The following is a 13,904-nucleotide window of genomic DNA, read 5'->3' on the forward strand; positions in this document are numbered from 1 at the left end:
ACAGATTCCCCCCTTAGCCTTTTTAATTTTTTTAAATACCAATTTTACCCTCATTTGGTAAACTACATTGACACCCCACACCTTTTAGAAATTACAATCCACTCCCTAAGGTTTAAAGTAGCATTACCAATTGCCCCTCAGTTAGTATTAGTTGGAAAAAAAATTAATTGAAAAAAAAATTCATTGAAAAAAAAATTAATTGGAAAAAATATAATTGAAAAAAAAAATTAATTGGAAAAAAAAATTGTTAGTGAATTTTTTAAATTTTTATTTAAAAACCAACGTAAACTCATTTTTTGAATTTACGTTTTTTCCTCAAATTTACATACTGAGACAACCGTTTATAAACCAAAAAAATTATCAAATAAGTTTTTATGATAGTTTTTAAAATTTTTGTAAATATAAATTGAAAACTGGAAACGAAATGGTTACTAAACAGGTCTCAGATGGTAAAAATATCGTAAAATTAACAAATATTTAAATGAGTTACCAACGTAAAAAATGACTTATCAAAAGATTCTTAGGCTATGTATGATTTGAATTTTAGAATTTTTTTTAAATTAAAAATTAATTTGGTTAAGAAATAAAAAATAAAAAAATAATTTTCATTTCATTTAAAAAATAATTTTTATTTGGTTTAAGAAATAGCCTAAGAATCTTTTGATAAATCATTTCTTACGTTGGTAACTTATTTAATTATTTGTTAATTTTACGTCATTTTTACTATCTGAGACTTGTTTGGTAACCATTTCGTTTTCAATTTTCAATTTATATTTACAAAAATTTTAAAAACTGCCATAAAAACTTGTTTGATAATTTTTTTGATTTATAAATGATTTTCTCAGTTTGTAAATTTGAGGAAAAAACATAAATTCAAAAAATGAGTTTACGTCGGTTTTTAAACAAATATTTAAAAATTTTACTAACAAATTTTTTTTTTCAATGATTTTTTTTTCCAACTAATACAAATCGATGGGACAATTAGTAATGCTACTTTAAACCTTATGGAGGGGATTTTAATTTCTAAAATATGAGTGGTGTCAATGTAATTTACCTAATGAGGGTAAAATTGGTATTTAAAAAAAATAGAGTAAATTACACTAACACCCAATGAGGTTTATGTTTATTGCAGTTCCCCCCTCACTTTTTGGAAATTAAATCTCCCCTCTGAGGTTTAAAGTTTCATTACAGATTCTCCCCTTAGTCCTTTTAATTTTTTAAATACCAATTTTTCTATCATTAGGTAAATTACATTGACACCCCTCACATTTTAATAATTACAATCCTCTCCCTAATGTTTAAAGTAGCATTACCAATTGCCCCATTGATTAGTATTAGTTGGAAAAAAAATCATTGGAAAAAAAAAATTGAATTGGAAAAAAATTAATTGGAAAAAAAAATTAATTGGAAAAAAATTAATTGAAAAAAAAATTTGTTATTAAAATTTTTAATTTTTTATTTAAAAACCAACGTAAACTCATTTTTTAAATTTACGTTTTTTTCTCAAATTTACAAACTGAGAAAATCATTTATAAACTAAAAAAATTATCAAACAAGTTTTTACGACAGTTTTTAAAATTTTTGTAAATAAAAATTGAAAACTGAAAACGAAATGGTTACCAAATAAGTTTCAGATGGTAAAAATGTCATAAAATTAACAAATAATTAAATAAGTTACCAACGTAAGAAAGATTTATCAAAAGATTCTTAGGCTATTTCTTAAACGAAATGAAAATTATTTTTTAAACGAAATGAAAATTATTTGTTTACTTTTTATTTCTTAACCATATTAATTTTTAATTTAAAAAAAAATCTAAAAATCAAATCATACATAACCTAAGAATCTTTTGATAAGTCATTTCTTACGTTGGTAATTTATTTAATTATTTGTTAATTTTACGACATTTTTATCATCTGAGACCTGTTTGGTAACCATTTCATTTTCAGTTTTCAATTTATATTTACAAAAATTGAAAAAACTGTCATAAAAACTTGTTTGATAATTTTCTTAATTTATAAATGGTTGTCTTAGTTTGTAAATTTGAGGAAAAAACATAAATTCAAAAAATGAGTTTACGTTGGTTTTTAAACAAAAATTCAAAAATTTTACTAACAATTTTTTTTTTCCAATTAATTTTTTTTTTCAATGAATTTTTTTTCCAACTAATACTAACCGATGAGACAATTAGTAATTCTACTTTAAAACTTAGGGAGGGGATTGTAATTTCTAAAAGATGAGAGGTGTCAATGTAATTCACCAAATGAGGGTAAAATTGGTATTTAAAAAAATTAAAATGACTGAGGGGGAATTTGTAATGAAACTTTAAACCTCAAGGGGAGAGATGTATTTTCCAAAAGGTGAGGGGTGAAACTGTAATAAATATAAATCTCAGGGGGAATTGGTGTAAATTACACTGACGCCCCCTGAGGTTTAGGTTTATTACAATTCCCCCCTCACCTTTTGGAAATTACATCTCCCCCAATGAGGTTTAAAGTTTCATTACAGATTCCCCCTTTCAGCAATTTATTTTTTTTAAATACCAAATTTGCCCTCATTGAGTAAATTATATTGACATTCCTCATATTTTAGAAATTACAATCCCCTTCCTAAGGTTTAAAGTAGCATTACCAATTGCCCCCTCGGTTAGTATTAGTTGAAAAAAAAAATAATTGGAAAAAAATTATTTGAAAAAAATTTTTGTTAGTAAAATTTTTAAATTTTTGTTTAAAAAGTAACGTTAGCTTATTTTTTGAAGTTACGTTTTTTCCTAAAATTTACAAACTGAGACAACCATTTATAAACTAAAAAAATTATCAAACAAGTTTTTATGACATTTTTTAAAATTTTTGTAAATATAAACTGAAAATTGAAAACTAAAAACGAAATAGTTACCTAACAGGATTCAGATGGCAAAAATGTCGTAAAATTTACGAATAATTAAATAAGTTACCAACGTAAGAAATTACTTATCAAAAGATTTTTAGGCTATGTATGGTTTGATTTTTAGAATTTTTTTTGAAAAAATTAAAAATTAAAAATTATTTTGGTTAACAAATAAAAAATAATTATCTTTTTTATATAATTTTTATCTTTCAAGTGGTTAGAAATAATTTTTTACAAATTAAATTAAAACAGTCATACGTATGTATATAACATACCCAAAAGTTAAAATGATAATTATTTTTTACCCTTAAATTATAATTATTTTTTATTTTTTATTTTTTATTTCTTAACCAAATTAATTTTTAATTTTTTTTAAATATTCTAAAAATCAAACCATACATAACCTAAGAATATTTTAATAAGCCAATTCTTACGTTGGTAACTTATTTAATTATTTGTAAATTTTACGACATTTTTACCATCTGAAGCCTGTTTGGTAACCATTTCGTTTTCAGTTTTCAAATTTCAATTTATATTTACAAAATTTTTTAAAAAGTCATAAAAACTTGTTTGATAATTTTTTTGGTTTATAACTAGTTGTCTCGGCTTGTAAATTTGAGGAAAAAACGTAAATTCAAAAAATGAGTTTACGTTAGTTTTAAACGGAAATTTAAAAATTTTACTAGCAAAATTTTTTTTCAATTAATTTTTTTTTCAATTAATTTTTGTTTCAATGAATTTTTTTTCCAACTAATACTAACCGAGGGGGCAATTGGTAATGCTACTTTAAACCTTAGGGAGGGGATTGTAATTTTTAAAATGTGAGGGGTGTTAATGTAATTTACTCAATGAGGGAAAATTTGGTATTTAAAAAACATAAATTGCTAAATGAGGGAATCTGTAATGAAACTTTAAATCTCAGGAGGAGATGTAATTTCCAAAAAGGTGAGGGAAAAATTATAATAAACCTAAACCTCAGGGGGTGTCAGTGTAATTTACCCAAAAAATTAAGAAGACTAAGGGAGGAAATCTGTAATGAAACTTTAAACCTCAGGGAGAAGATGTAATTTCCAAAATGTGAGAGGGAACTGTAATAAATATAAACCTTAGGGGTGTTAGTGTAATTTACCCTATATATTTTGAAAGTTTAAAGAGTTATTAAAGTTCTAAATTTATATCATCTATTGATAATCATTTATTAAAGAATTTTTAAAATAAATATATCGATCTTGGTCTAATTTGGATCGAACTTATAATACATAATAGCTCTTGAAGTAATTTTTCAAGCACTTGGGATTAGATTTATACTTTATTCCTAAGCATTTCAAAAAAATTATTTTCAAATAAAAATTACAATTAATTTAATTATTTGAGTGTCTCATTATCTACTCAAGACTAGTAGTTCAAATTTTATAATTAACTCTTTATTAATTAGTAAAAAAAATTTCATTTTACTCCCAAACTTTATCTCAATAATCAATTACACTCCAGACATTAAGGTCAAGTTTGGGAAGACTAAATAAGTGCACTTTTTGTCTTTTTAGACTAAAAAGTTGAGGTTGAAAATATGAATGTTTGGGTTAACTTTTTGACTTTTTATGGAAAAATGTGTAATAAAAAATTATAAAAATTGATTTGTAGGAGAAAATTAGAATTGGGAGTTGTGCAGCCGTAATTGTTGACTTTTGGTGAATAGTGATAACTTTTTAACTTTTTAAGTAACTTTTTGACTTTTTGACTTTTTGGGATGTTCCCAAACTAAATAATTTTAATTTCACCTCTAAAATGTTTGAAATCATATCAATTTGACACCGGCTATTTCCGTCAAGTAAGTGGATGGAATGATGACGTGGCCCGTGAACTTTGCTTGTGGAGGGAAAATTAAGGCACTTTCATCATCTACTTCCCCATTCTTCATTCTCATCACTTTTCTCTCTCAAATTCTTCAACCCAATTCAATCAATCAACCATGCCATCTTCTTCACTTTCACCATCCCCAATTCAGACCCCCAATACCTTCAAAAGCTTCTCGAATCCGCTCGTCCCTTCCTTCGCGGCGAGCTCGAGTCCATCGACCCTAACCTCCCCTCCATCGTCACTAGCGCAAGCACAGCAGCTTCCTCGACCATCTCATTGACATCTACCGCATTCTCAAGCTCTGGGCAGCCCCTAACTCCGTCTCCTTCTGCGGCCTCTTCCACTCCGCCTACTCCAACTCCTACGTCAACCTCACCATCTTCAACTCCTTCTTTTCGGTCTATTATTGAATTTCAAGGGTTCAATATCGAGTTTCAAGATTGGAAGAGAGAGAAAGTTATGGATTGAAAAAATGTAACATATTAAAGTTAGGGTTTTGGAATAGCTTCATAATTTCCCATACAAAAATCATTAGAGCTACAACTTGAGACCTTATTGATCAAACTACACAACTCTGTCTACAATAATTCACATCTCCCATTTATATCTTGAAAAACCCATGATTTCTCAGCTACATTCTTCACTATACCGGGTGAGAATTGGGGATTTAGAATCCCAGAAACCAATCAAGAACACACATTCTGTCGAGAAAATCAAGCTCAGACCCACAACAAACCTCATCGGCAAAAACCCAAAACCCATATCTGTCTTCTTCCTCTTAATCTTCTCATGAAAAACCATTATCATCGTAAAATTAAGCGGCAGCGAGACCATAACTCTTGGATTTCCCGATCTGGTTGTCGACAAAAATGAGGAATTGAAGAAAACAGGGTTATTGGGACTGGTTTTGCGAGCTTGGTGAGAGAGCTTTTGTGAATGCTTGAAGCCACGAGATCGAGAGTGGCATTGATGCTTGCTAAGCAGATTTCGCAGTTGCAATTGGTGTCTCTTCATATCCCAGAAAGTAACAGCCTTCTCTGGATTCAGATCGTTCATCGTCTATGGTGGCAGTGGTGGTGGTGGGGGTTGTGGATGATTTCACAGAGGAAGAAGATGGTGAGGTTAGAACTACTATTTTCATGATTTCTTGTGTTGGGTTGGGTTGAAGAATTTGAGAGAGAAAAGTGATGAGCAGGGGCGGAGCAAAAGAAAGACCAGTGGTCGCATGTCCCCCCTCAATTTTAAACTTTTGTGATTATATATAAAATGTTTTTTTTTTTTTTGTTAACTTGTTATTTAGTTAAGGATTTATTGTATTATTTATAATAAATAATTATTTAATATTTTGAGACCATTATGTAATATTGTTTATGTAGTAGACTAAACCAATAGTGTAGTGGGAAATCGTATGGATTAAATATAATTAACTCATTATTTTCAAGTAGTTGACATTTGTGTATGATTTGTGATTTCTCATGCTTTGAGCATCGCATAGGCAACGCCATATGGTATTCTAAGACTATTTAATTATTTACATTCAAAACACATCATTTATAAGCTATATCATCACTTTAATATTTTTTGTTAAATAAAAATTAAATATATTTTATAATAATTTGTGTTATAAATGATGTGTTTTTATTTTCTAAAATTAAGAATTTTGATCCATAATTTTTTGTACTAAAATTACAAACTTACATCACCATCTCGCACCGAGCTATTACACACTATTATAGAATTTTGATTTGTTCCTATTAATAATAATTTTTAATTTCTTATGCTTAAATTTAGCTTATAAAATTATTATTATCTTAATGTTGATCATATTTTTTTAAATAAAAAAAATGTAATTAATAAGTGTCCCCACTAACATAATTTCCCGACTTCGCCACTGTTGATGAGGATGAAAAATGGGAAAGAAGATGATGAAGATGCTTAGGCCTTATCTGTAAACAAATTATTTTAATAATTTTTTGATTTTTTATGAAAATATATGCAGAAAAATAAAAAAAAAGAGTGATGTGATAATTTATAATTACTTTTTGATTTTTTTGCTAAAATACATAATCATCAAACAAGACGTTAATTTTTCCACAAGAAGCAAAGTTTAGGGGCCACGTCACCATCTCGTCCACTTACATGACAAAAATAGACGGTAGGAGTCAAATTGATACAATTTCAAACACTTTGGGCTAAAATTAAAATTATTTAAAGTCAAGAGTATAATTGATCGTCGAGGCAAAGTTTGAAAGGTAAAACAAAATTTTCTCTAATTAGTAATACATAATTTATGATTATAAAAAAAAGGGTAAATTATAATTTAACCCCCTGGGGTTTACCCTAAAAACACAGAACCTCCTTATGGCTTCATTTGCAACACTTAAACCCCTAGACTTTATACCATGTTATAATTTTTGACGGGATGTAACAGAAGTGCACACCGCCTGATAAAAAAAAAAAAAAAAAAATAGGAGAGAGAGAGAGATTGCAACCAGAGAGATTTTATTTTCTCTACAATCACTCTCAGGAATAGAGTAGGTCATATTACATCTTAACATATTCTAAGCTCTATCCTCTCCCCTCATGTGCTTGAGCTCTGTCCTCTCTTTCATAGCCAAATCAATCTTTATCTTTATCCTTCTCTTTCTCTTGCTCTTTCTCTTCCTCTCAACAATTCTTTTTCAGCTCAACAATGGCTTCATCTACAATGGCTTCAAGGGTTTTACCAACAACAACAACATAAGCCTAAACGGTGATGTAGAGATCCACAACAATGGTCTCCTCTAACTCACCAACGACACGCTTCGATTGATCGGCCATGTCTTTTACCCAATTCCGATCCGATTCAAGAACTCCACAGCTGCCAAAGCTCTCTCTTTCTCTATAGCCTTTGCTTTCGCAATCGTTCCAAAGTATAAAAAGCTCGGCGGCCATGGCTTTCGCAAATGAATCAATCTGTTGCCATTAGAGTCTTTGGGGATAGAGCAATCACCTCTGCATTTGGATCTGAAAAAGAAATAAAAAGGACACAATTTCAATTCAACGTGACTATATGAACCACCATTCGATTAGAGATTTTGAAGGGTTAGCTTGGTGATCTTACCTGGCATTCCGAGGAGATTTCTCTTCTTCTTTTCTTTTTCTGGTGGTGGGTTTAGAAGAACTATTTGATTCCCCGATGAAGAGACACTAGTTTCGCCAGAAGCTATGGAATCATGGGCTAGTTTTTCTTGGTGGATTTTGTTGGGTTTTTGGTTTTGGTCATTGAAGGAAAAGGTAGAGTGTTTGTCTCTCTCTCTCTCTCTCTGTGGTTGCAATCTCTCTCTCTCTCTCTCTTTCCTGTTTTTTCTTTTTCTTTTTTTAATTTTATTTTTTATCAAGCGGTGCACAAAACAACGTCGTTTTGTGCACTTCTGTTACGTCCATAAAAAATTACAACATGATATAAAGTCTAGGGGTTTAAGTGTTACAAATGAAACTACAAGGGGGTTCTGTGTTTTTGGGGTAAACCACAGAGGGTTAAATTATAATTTACCCTAAAAAAAAATATATGTAATTTATTACATGGATTAATGACAGCTGAATTTATTACAAGGTTAAATCCTAGGATAATTTATGTAATTTTGCAAAATTTCAAGAGTGGTGCTACATGTACCAATTAGTATACTAACACTAGTTATGATATTATTATTGACCCCACTCATTATACAAATTACAAATACCAAAAAACATCTTAAATTATGTCATATCATGAATTGATACACTAATTAATATATATATATATATATATATATATATATATATATATATATATATATATATATATTAATTGATACATATAATATTACTCAAATTTTAAATATGCCACATGAAATCAATTCAATTGGAGGATTAAGTGGAGCTCATTGGATAAGAATTACGTTTACGGAAGGACTAAACTAGTTTCCACTGTTATTAATTCTGGTTCATAACAAATCATACCAAATATTGTAATTTTTTTGGGGTTTCACTTATTTTAAGTTGTCATTTTAATTTGTGGGAGCATTTACATTTAATAAACTCATTTTAAAATCGATTTTGATAATTTAAATTGTTTAATTTTTAAGATTTATCGAGTATAATATTTATACAAAAAATTAAAATGATTGGACATCGATAGCTATATGTGTAAATCATATTTGATTAAAAAAATGGACAACAAATGTAATTTAAAAAATAGTTATTCATTTTTTGTAATACAAATTTGATTCAAACATATAGCTATTGATATCCGATCATATTGATTTTTTGCATGAATATTCTATTCAATAAGTCCTAAAAAGTGAGTAGTTCAAATTATCGAAATCAATCTCAAAATAAACCTACCTGTACGGGAAAGAAATAAACTTTCTCGTATAATTCTGTTGATCAAGTCTGCGCTCCTCTGTACGTCGTCGCTTTATCACCTGAAAAACACAAACGTGAGCTAGCCGGCGGGTGTGTGCCGGAAACCTCTCCGATGCCTAAGTCAGTAAGCTTGACAAATAGACAAAAGTTCCATGTATTCAAAAAGTAAAGTTGTGTGTTCAAAAAGCAAAGTTGTGTGTTCAAAAAGCAAAGTTGTGTGTTACCTCTCCAAAGGTGATGTTGTAAACTTTTATAGGTTTCGTGTGGCACAATCCTAGTAGGACTTCTACTCCTCCATGCAGAGTCCTCCTAGGATTCATACTCTTGAAAGATAATGCTTATCCTTCAACACCCCCCTCACTGCTTAAACCAAGTGAGATGGTTTTATCATGGCCGAACTCCAATATGACCGAAGTAAATATGTTTATGCATAGGCGAAGAGTAAGCCGAACTAACTCTTCCTTTTAATGCTCTTACGTCGGCTCCTCATGCACAACCCATGGCGTGGTCGGACGGAACTAACATGTCAAGACCGGTGTAACTCCAAGACCGGTCTAATTCCAAAGTACCGTTAGACCGATCTAACTTCGATCTTCTACCGGACCGGTCTAGCTTCACGGCCTTAGGACCGGACTAACTTCAAAATATCCGTACGACCGGAGTACCTTACATGGCCATTTCACTCAGCCCTTTATACTGCGGCTCATAACGGCCCATACCTAGCTCGGCCTAATTTTCGCATAAATTACCCTCTCAATTGCCCCTTAATTCCGTTTGCCTAGCATGATTGGGATTACCTGTCAACCAGCCGAGCTAAATTCACGTCGGGCTCTAGCTGTCCGGTCAAAACGTCTTTTCAATCACAGCAACTGAATCGTTTCTTATTCCAATGACACGTGGCAGGCGCTGACTGGCTCAATGCAACTGTCACGCCGCCTTCGTACTCCGCGTTTTGTTTTGAACAGTCCCGCCCAAATTTTGGGCTTTCTAACAAAAACAAACCCTGAGGCCAAAATCCCTCCACTTTTGCTATTCATCTTCTTCCCTTTCTTTGAGTTCTTCACTGTTCTTCGTCTTCTGAAAGAGCTCGTCGTTTGCTGCCTGTTGCTTCCATCTCCAATCCTTGCCTATTCATCTGGTTAGTATTGCTCATCTATTTTGTTTTTGTATTTTATTTTCCGTGTTTTTGCAAAACATCTTTTTCCATTTCGCTTGGCTCTGTACTTTTCTGGAAAAAACTTAACAATAGAACACGAGTTCACACAATATCCTGTAGAAACCTGGTCTTTGATCCAAAATCATGATGCAACCGAACTAGGACACTGTTTAAGCTAGGTAGAAGTTTAGCCACTTTACAACCGGATTAACACTTCATGTTTACACCAATAGTTTTAACGAGTTAAACCACTTCTTGCTTTACCTCGGCCGAGGTTACCAACCGAACTAGGCCTCTGGGCTAAACCAGCTTTCTTAGTTTTTTAGACAGAACTTGGAGAGCTGCCCTTAGACGATCAACCAGTCAAACAGAACCGTTCCCACAACCGAGATATCGAGACGTTTGCCAAGGCCGAGGTAATAAAAACCTTGCTCAAACCGAGCTACCAATCACCTTGGAGAAACCGAGACAAAACCTGTAGCATCCCATACAGTCGAAGTAGGATATCTTTTTATCTTGCTTTTAATTTGTAGCACAGCCCAATGATCTGTGCTTAACACCTTTGTTCTTTACTTTGCAGACTTAGGTTGCCCAGGTACTCCTCTGCGCGCTCAACCGAGCTACTGAGCACAATTTTTGGACCGAACTTATTTATTCATAATTTATACCATAAAATGGGGAAGTATATGTATCTAGTAAATACTCTGGGCGGCCTAGCCGAATTTAGAAAAGACTACAATATACCCGATGACGTCCACCTGATTTTAGCCGAAAAAGATGTCATACCTTGGGGCAATGAAGGCTTTGTCCCCTTCACCCTTTTGTCCATAATTGAAACCGGACTACGATTTCCAGTCCAACCCTTAATTTGTGAGTTTCTTAGGCAAACCAGACTATGCCCAACCCAACTATCCACCAATTCCTACCGTATAATAATGGGTATAGCCGAACTGAACCGCCAAGCCGGTCTCAACCTCGGTCTGGCCGAAATCTTTCACTAATACTCCATTGGTTCGAAGGAAGACGGCTGGGTGTATTATCTTAGTATACGCCGTCTTCGTGAGAAAATAATAAAGAACACACCGGATAAAGACTTAAACGACGACGATTTTTTCTGGGTGTCTGGGAACTTTGAGGATCACCAAGCCCAGATTCCTGGCCAAAGCATCAATTGGAAAAAAGGAGAACCCGGTATATTTACTTCGGTTTTCTTACGTGCTATTTTATATTTCGGTTTTTTAATCTTTCAGCCGAACTAACAGTTCTTCTTTCGCAGATTCTGCCCACTTCCATTCTTTATACAGCTACCCAAATCTAGCGACTTTGCGCGCCGCACTACGGTATCCATAACGTAGTTGGGCCAAGCTGCTAAAATTCGAGCCGACCTATAGATACAGTGGCCGCCGAAAAGCGAGAGTGACCGACTTTCTGCTAGAGGAGGCCCCAGAACCGGACCCAACCTTGCCAGAAATCAGACTAATCCCACTAACCGCTGAAGAAGAAATGGCCAAAAGAAACAGAGTCAGGGCCCTCTTGACCGAGACCAACAGACCCGAAGTACCGCCACCAAGTCAAACGCAGCCTGCCGTTGTGGCCCTTCCTTCTCAACAGCCTTCTTCATCACGCCCATCTAAGCGCGCCCGATCTACCCCGACCGAACAACATCTTGTGGATAAGGACGAATCCATCCCTCCACCAATTCCACAGCCGGAGTCTTCTGACCGGGCTGGCTCTTCCCGGTGGGCACCGAAGCTGAAATTTCAGAACCGCCTTATTCAAGATACCGATTCGGTGGTCGCTGAGAAGGATAACTTAATGGCCTTCAATCTTGCCAGAAGTGTATGCCTTCCAGCAGACATGGAGCACCACCAGAATTTGACCGAGCTAAAGGCCATTCGATCGGCCACCAAGTCCATGATCCTGGTATGATGCCCCTTGTCTCTTCAAAAAAAATTTTCCCAACTTTCAGTTCGGTTTCCTTATTGATTTCTTTCCATTCATTACAGTCTCTTCAGAATAGCCAAATTGCCCACCAAAAGGTATTGGAGCTCAGGAAAACGACGAGGCAGACCCTGGCAGAAGTTGAAGCAAAGACGACCGAGCTGAAGAAATCCCACCAAAAAACGGCCGAGCTAGAGGTTGAGGTAGCTCGTCTATCTGGACTAGTTACCTCAGCTGAAGCTGACAAACAAAAGGCGTTGATCGTGATGAAAGACAAGTACCTTCGTGAGCTAGTCAAGCTTGAAGGAAAAAAGGATGCCGAAATCGTCGAGCTGAAGAAGAAGGTCGGTAATGCCAACGCTGAAGGTTTCAAAGAGGCGGAAGGCCTCTATATTCCGCAATATGAGGGAGCGAAAGACTTATTCTTCAAGTGCGGCTGGAGAAGTGCTGTGGAGCAACTCGCCTGTGGGCCCAAAACCGAGGTCTATAATGCTCCTTAGTATTTCATTCCGGCCTCACTGGCGGAGTATGCTGCTTCCATCCAATAGCAATTTTTGCAGGATTCAGATGATGAAGACAGAGAAAATGAACTGACTGTTACTCCGGTAGTCAATGAGCAGGGCAACGATCAATCAGCTCGGTTGGAGCCAACGGCTGAAGACCTGACTGTTGAACCGCCGCCGACTGACGTAGTTGCTACTGAGACTGATCTTCCTGCTGCAACCGGTGCTCAAGTTGACATTGATGCCGATCTTGAAGACCTTTTTGCTTGATTTTGTACTTTTCTTTTCGTTGTTTACTTTTTTGCTCTTGTAACCGGGCTGCGGCCCCTCCTTTGTATTTGCTTTTTGATGAATGAAAATTTTCTTGTTTTTGAACTCTTACTTCGGTTGATCTGTATGTTTGTACTTGTAATGACTTTTCCATGATCTTTTCACTTCCAACTGTTATCTCGGTTTAAATTCCTGTTTTGAGCTTGCTTTCTAATAGTAGTGTGGCCGAGATATTTTATTCCGGTCTCAGCTGAGCAATCTGTCTGAACTTACTAGCCAACCACTCTTTAGCCGATGTCCTTACTTCGGCTAAAGAGTACTAAAAGTTTGTTTAATCCATCCAACAACGCTTTTACCCGATGTGCTTACTTCAGCTAAAGATTAGTAAGAGTTGGTTTAATCCGACCAACCACTCTTTTAGCCGATGTCCTTACTTCGGCTAAAGAGTACTAAGAGTTGGTTTAATCCAGCCAACCACGCTTTTAGCCGATGTCCTTACTTCGGCTAACGAGTACTAAGAGTTGGTTTAATCCAGCCAACCACTCTTTTAGCCGATGTCCTTACTTTAGCTAAAAGAGTTCTAAGAGTTGGTTTTTTTAGCCAACTTAGAAAAGAGTGTTTGGTTATTTCGACCAAATGTCCTGCAGCCTGAATCCTTATCCTGGGCTTAGGAAGGGTGTTGGTTTAATCCAGCCAACCACTCTTTTAGCCGATGTCCTTACTTCGGCTAAAAGAGTTAGCTTATGTCCTTACTTCGGCTAAAGAGTACAAAGAGTTGGTTTTTTCAACCAACTTAGAATAATGTTTGGTTATTCCGACCAAACGTCCTGCAGCCTGGATCCTTATCCTGGGCTTAGGAAGGGTGTTGGTTTTTCCAGCCAACGTCTAAGTTAGTTTTTTCAGCCAA

This window comes from Camellia sinensis, chromosome 6, assembly GCF_055761805.1.
Source record: "Camellia sinensis isolate YWXY chromosome 6, ASM5576180v1, whole genome shotgun sequence".
NCBI classification, from domain to species: Eukaryota; Viridiplantae; Streptophyta; class Magnoliopsida; order Ericales; family Theaceae; genus Camellia; species Camellia sinensis.